At 50.6% G+C, this 7032-nt stretch overlaps 2 non-coding genes across 2 annotated transcripts; both read right to left on the reverse strand.

Annotated features, from left to right (window-relative positions):
• Positions 1-4430: 4430 nt before the first annotated feature.
• On the reverse strand, positions 4431-4502 carry trnap-agg (transfer RNA proline (anticodon AGG)). The gene has a single exon. It is a non-coding gene; the product is annotated as a tRNA-Pro (tRNA).
• Positions 4503-6407: 1905 nt separating this feature from the next.
• trnap-agg (transfer RNA proline (anticodon AGG)) lies at positions 6408-6479 on the reverse strand. Its single transcript has one exon. It is a non-coding gene; the product is annotated as a tRNA-Pro (tRNA).
• Between the last annotated feature and the right edge of the window lie 553 nt (positions 6480-7032).

Genomic DNA, 7032 nt, shown 5'->3' on the forward strand with positions numbered 1-7032 from the left:
TACACGTTCAGCAAAGATCTCCATAACAAGACGGCAAACCACATTTCGTCCTCCTCCTCCTCAACAACACACTACATGTCCTCCTCCTCCTCCTCAACAACAACAACAACAACAACAACAACAACAACAACAACAACAACAACAACGAACTTGTAAAAAACACATTTTCTTTAAAGAAAACAAAACACACAGATGACAGTCTGATTTCCCATCAGCTATACAGCCAACAGTATCTGAGGTCGATAGCCCTCCCTTGTGCAGAGGAGCCCAGAAGCCAGCCTTCAAGAGCAAACGAACGAACACTTCGGTGACTACAAAGTGGGGCCAAGTGGGCTCGTCCTGGAGTTGAACCCAGGGCCTCTCACACCCTCAGCAAGAATCATACCCCTAGACCAACGAGCCAAGTTAACAGAGGGTGTCGCAGTTTCTGCTGGGCAAGCGCGTAACTGCTTTGGGGCAGACCGGGAGACCTACGCACACTGACTGATAGCATGGACTGTAGCGCTGAAGTGTCTTTCCAGAACGGTAACCGTATCCCCAGTGAGACAGCACTGAGAGCATGGTTCAGCAGGCCCGCAAACAACTGAAAAGAATGCCTCTCCTTTGGTGCAGCTCAGGAGTACACGTTCAGCAAAGGTCTCCATAACAAGCCGGCAAACCACATTTCGTCCTCCTCCTCCTCAACAACACACTACATGTCCTCCTCCTCCTCCTCAACAACAACAACAACAACAACAACAACAACAACAACAACAACAACAACAACGAACTTGTAAAAAACACATTTTCTTTAAAGAAAACAAAACACACAGATGACAGTCTGATTTCCCATCAGCTATACAGCCAACAGTATCTGAGGTCGATAGCCCTCCCTTGTGCAGAGGAGCCCAGAAGCCAGCCTTCAAGAGCAAACGAACGAACACTTCGGTGACTACAAAGTGGGGCCAAGTGGGCTCGTCCTGGAGTTGAACCCAGGGCCTCTCACACCCTCAGCAAGAATCATACCCCTAGACCAACGAGCCAAGTTAACGGAGGGTGTCGCAGTTTCTGCTGGGCAAGCGCGTAACTGCTTTGGGGCAGACCGGGAGACCTACGCACACTGACTGATAGCATGGACTGTAGCGCTGAAGTGTCTTTCCAGAACGGTAACCGTATCCCCAGTGAGACAGCACTGAGAGCATGGTTCAGCAGGCCCGCAAACAACTGAAAAGAATGCCTCTCCTTTGGTGCAGCTCAGGAGTACATGTTCAGCAAAGGTCTCCATAACAAGCCGGCAAACCACATTTCGTCCTCCTCCTCCTCAACAACACATTACATGTCCTCCTCCTCCTCAACAACAACAACGAACTTGTAAAATACACATTTTCTTTAAAGAAAACAAAACACACAGATGACAGTCTGATTTCCCATTAGCTACACAGCCAACAGTATCTGAGGTTGAAAGACCTCCCTGGTGCAGAGGAGCCCAGAAGCCAGCCTTCAAGAGCAAACGAACGAACACTTCGGTGACTACAAAGTGGTGCCAAGTGGGCTCGTCCTGGAGTTGAACCCAGGGCCTCTCACACCCTCAGCAAGAATCATACCCCTAGACCAACGAGCCAAGTTAACGGAGGGTGTCGCAGTTTCTGCTGGGCAAGCGCGTAACTGCTTTGGGGCAGACCGGGAGACCTACGCACACTGACTGATAGCATGGACTGTAGCGCTGAAGTGTCTTTCCAGAATGGTAACGCCATCCCCAGTGAGACAGCACTGAGAGCATGGTTCAGCAGGCCCGCAAACAACTGAAAAGAATGCCTCTCCTTTGGTGCAGCTCAGGAGTACACGTTGAGCAAAGGTCTCCATAACAAGCCGGCAAACCACATTTCGTCCTCCTCCTCCTCAACAACACACTACATGTCCTCAACCTCCTCCTCAACAACAACAACAACGAACTTGTAAAAAACACATTTTCTTTAAAGAAAACAAAACACACAGATGACAGTCTGATTTCCCATCAGCTATACAGCCAACAGTATCTGAGGTCGATAGCCCTCCCTTGTGCAGAGGAGCCCAGAAGCCAGCCTTCAAGAGCAAACGAACGAACACTTCGGTGACTACAAAGTGGGGCCAAGTGGGCTCGTCCTGGAGTTGAACCCAGGGCCTCTCACACCCTCAGCAAGAATCTTACCCCTAGACCAACGAGCCAAGTTAACGGAGGGTGTCGCAGTTTCTGCTGGGCAAGCGCGTAACTGCTTTGGGGCAGACCGGGAGACCTACGCTCACTGACTGATAGCATGGACTGTAGCGCTGAAGTGTCTTTCCAGAACGGTAACCGTATCCCCAGTGAGACAGCACTGAGAGCATGGTTCAGCAGGCCCGCAAACAACTGAAAAGAATGCCTCTCCTTTGGTGCAGCTCAGGAGTACACGTTCAGCAAAGGTCTCCATAACAAGCCGGCAAACCACATTTCGTCCTCCTCCTCCTCAACAACACACTACATGTCCTCCTCCTCCTCAACAACAACAACGAACTTGTAAAAAACACATTTTCTTTAAAGAAAACAAAACACACAGATGACAGTCTGATTTCCCATCAGCTACACAGCCAACAGTATCTGAGGTTGAAAGACCTCCCTGGTGCAGAGGAGCCCAGAAGCCAAGCATCGAGAGAGAACAAACGAATGCTTCAGAGAATGCAAAGCGGGGCCAAGCGGGCTCGTCCGGGAGTTGAACCCGGGACCTCTCGCACCCTAAGCAAGAATCATACCCCTAGACCAACGAGCCAAGTTAACGGAGGGTGTCGCAGTTCCTGCTGGGCAAGCGCGTAACTGCTTTGGGGCAGACCGGGAGACCTACGCTCACTGACTGATAGCATGGACTGTAGCGCTGAAGTGTCTTTCCAGAACGGTAACCGTATCCCCAGTGAGACAGCACTGAGAGCATGGTTCAGCAGGCCCGCAAACAACTGAAAAGAATGCCTCTCCTTTGGTGCAGCTCAGGAGTACACGTTCAGCAAAGGTCTCCATAACAAGCCGGCAAACCACATTTCGTCCTCCTCCTCCTCAACAACACATTACATGTCCTCCTCCTCCTCAACAACAACAACGAACTTGTAAAATACACATTTTCTTTAAAGAAATCAAAACACACAGATGACAGTCTGATTTCCCATCAGCTACACAGCCAACAGTATCTGAGGTTGAAAGACCTCCCTGGTGCAGAGGAGCCCAGAAGCCAGCCTTCAAGAGCAAACGAACGAACACTTCGGTGACTACAAAGTGGGGCCAAGTGGGCTCGTCCTGGAGTTGAACCCAGGGCCTCTCACACCCTCAGCAAGAATCATACCCCTAGACCAACGAGCCAAGTTAACGGAGGGTGTCGCAGTTTCTGCTGGGCAAGCGCGTAACTGCTTTGGGGCAGACCGGGAGACCTACGCACACTGACTGATAGCATGGACTGTAGCGCTGAAGTGTCTTTCCAGAATGGTAACGCCATCCCCAGTGAGACAGCACTGAGAGCATGGTTCAGCAGGCCCGCAAACAACTGAAAAGAATGCCTCTCCTTTGGTGCAGCTCAGGAGTACACGTTGAGCAAAGGTCTCCATAACAAGCCGGCAAACCACATTTCGTCCTCCTCCTCCTCAACAACACACTACATGTCCTCCACCTCCTCCTCAACAACAACAACAACGAACTTGTAAAAAACACATTTTCTTTAAAGAAAACAAAACACACAGATGACAGTCTGATTTCCCATCAGCTATACAGCCAACAGTATCTGAGGTCGATAGCCCTCCCTTGTGCAGAGGAGCCCAGAAGCCAGCCTTCAAGAGCAAACGAACGAACACTTCGGTGACTACAAAGTGGGGCCAAGTGGGCTCGTCCTGGAGTTGAACCCAGGGCCTCTCACACCCTCAGCAAGAATCTTACCCCTAGACCAACGAGCCAAGTTAACGGAGGGTGTCGCAGTTTCTGCTGGGCAAGCGCGTAACTGCTTTGGGGCAGACCGGGAGACCTACGCTCACTGACTGATAGCATGGACTGTAGCGCTGAAGTGTCTTTCCAGAACGGTAACCGTATCCCCAGTGAGACAGCACTGAGAGCATGGTTCAGCAGGCCCGCAAACAACTGAAAAGAATGCCTCTCCTTTGGTGCAGCTCAGGAGTACACGTTCAGCAAAGGTCTCCATAACAAGCCGGCAAACCACATTTCGTCCTCCTCCTCCTCAACAACACACTACATGTCCTCCTCCTCCTCAACAACAACAACGAACTTGTAAAAAACACATTTTCTTTAAAGAAAACAAAACACACAGATGACAGTCTGATTTCCCATCAGCTACACAGCCAACAGTATCTGAGGTTGAAAGACCTCCCTGGTGCAGAGGAGCCCAGAAGCCAAGCATCGAGAGAGAACAAACGAATGCTTCAGAGAATGCAAAGCGGGGCCAAGCGGGCTCGTCCGGGAGTTGAACCCGGGACCTCTCGCACCCTAAGCGAGAATCATACCCCTAGACCAACGAGCCAAGTTAACGGAGAGTGTCGCAGTTTCTGCTGGGCAAGCGCGTAACTGCTTTGGGGCAGACCGGGAGACCTACGCTCACTGACTGATAGCATGGACTGTAGCGCTGAAGTGTCTTTCCAGAACGGTAACCGTATCCCCAGTGAGACAGCACTGAGAGCATGGTTCAGCAGGCCCGCAAACAACTGAAAAGAATGCCTCTCCTTTGGTGCAGCTCAGGAGTACACGTTCAGAAAAAGGTCTCCATAACAAGCCGGCAAACCACATTTCGTCCTCCTCCTCCTCAACAACACACTACATGTCCTCCTCCTCCTCAACAACAACAACAACGAACTTGTAAAAAACACATTTTCTTTAAAGAAAACAAAACACACAGATGACAGTCTGATTTCCCATCAGCTATACAGCCAACAGTATCTGAGGTCGATAGCCCTCCCTTGTGCAGAGGAGCCCAGAAGCCAGCCTTCAAGAGCAAACGAACGAACACTTCGGTGACTACAAAGTGGGGCCAAGTGGGCTCGTCCTGGAGTTGAACCCAGGGCCTCTCACACCCTCAGCAAGAATCATACCCCTAGACCAACGAGCCAAGTTAACGGAGGGTGTCGCAGTTTCTGCTGGGCAAGCGCGTAACTGCTTTGGGGCAGACCGGGAGACCTACGCACACTGACTGATAGCATGGACTGTAGCGCTGAAGTGTCTTTCCAGAACGGTAACCGTATCCCCAGTGAGACAGCACTGAGAGCATGGTTCAGCAGGCCCGCAAACAACTGAAAAGAATGCCTCTCCTTTGGTGCAGCTCAGGAGTACATGTTCAGCAAAGGTCTCCATAACAAGCCGGCAAACCACATTTCGTCCTCCTCCTCCTCAACAACACACTACATGTCCTCCTCCTCCTCAACAACAACAACGAACTTGTAAAATACACATTTTCTTTAAAGAAAACAAAACACACAGATGACAGTCTGATTTCCCATCAGCTACACAGCCAACAGTATCTGAGGTTGAAAGACCTCCCTGGTGCAGAGGAGCCCAGAAGCCAAGCATCGAGAGAGAACAAACGAATGCTTCAGAGAATGCAAAGCGGGGCCAAGCGGGCTCGTCCGGGAGTTGAACCCGGGACCTCTCGCACCCTAAGTGAGACAGCACTGAGAGCATGGTTCAGCAGGCCCGCAAACAACTGAAAAGAATGCCTCTCCTTTGGTGCAGCTCAGGAGTACACGTTCAGCAAAGGTCTCCATAACAAGCCGGCAAACCACATTTCGTCCTCCTCCTCCTCAACAACACACTACATGTCCTCCTCCTCCTCAACAACAACAACGAACTTGTAAAATACACATTTTCTTTAAAGAAAACAAAACACACAGATGACAGTCTGATTTCCCATCAGCTACACAGCCAACAGTATCTGAGGTTGAAAGACCTCCCTGGTGCAGAGGAGCCCAGAAGCCAAGCATCGAGAGAGAACAAACGAATGCTTCAGAGAATGCAAAGCGGGGCCAAGCGGGCTCGTCCGGGAGTTGAACCCGGGACCTCTCGCACCCTAAGTGAGACAGCACTGAGAGCATGGTTCAGCAGGCCCGCAAACAACTGAAAAGAATGCCTCTCCTTTGGTGCAGCTCAGGAGTACACGTTCAGCAAAGGTCTCCATAACAAGCCGGCAAACCACATTTCGTCCTCCTCCTCAACAACACACTACATGTCCTCCTCCTCCTCAACAACAACAACGAACTTGTAAAATACACATTTTCTTTAAAGAAAACAAAACACACAGATGACAGTCTGATTTCCCATCAGCTACACAGCCAACAGTATCTGAGGTTGAAAGACCTCCCTGGTGCAGAGGAGCCCAGAAGCCAAGCATCGAGAGAGAACAAACGAATGCTTCAGAGAATGCAAAGCGGGGCCAAGCGGGCTCGTCCGGGAGTTGAACCCGGGACCTCTCGCACCCTAAGCGAGAATCATACCCCTAGACCAACGAGCCAAGTTAACGGAGGGTGTCGCAGTTTCTGCTGGGCAAGCGCGTAACTGCTTTGGGGCAGACCGGGAGACCTACGCTCACTGACTGATAGCATGGACTGTAGCGCTGAAGTGTCTTTCCAGAACGGTAACCGTATCCCCAGTGAGACAGCACTGAGAGCATGGTTCAGCAGGCCCGCAAACAACTGAAAAGAATGCCTCTCCTTTGGTGCAGCTCAGGAGTACACGTTCAGCAAAGGTCTCCATAACAAGCCGGCAAACCACATTTCGTCCTCCTCCTCCTCAACAACACACTACATGTCCTCCTCCTCCTCCTCAACAACAACAACAACAACAACAAACTTGTAAAAAACACATTTTCTTTAAAGAAAACAAAACACACAGATGACAGTCTGATTTCCCATCAGCTTTACAGCCAACAGTATCTGAGGTCGATAGCCCTCCCTTGTGCAGAGGAGCCCAGAAGCCAGCCTTCAAGAGCAAACGAACAAACACTTCGGTGACTGCAAAGTGGGGCCAAGTGGGCTCGTCCTGGAGTTGAACCCAGGGCCTCTCAC

The sequence above is a fragment of the Amia ocellicauda genome, chromosome 2 (assembly GCF_036373705.1).
Source record: "Amia ocellicauda isolate fAmiCal2 chromosome 2, fAmiCal2.hap1, whole genome shotgun sequence".
Taxonomy (NCBI): domain Eukaryota; kingdom Metazoa; phylum Chordata; class Actinopteri; order Amiiformes; family Amiidae; genus Amia; species Amia ocellicauda.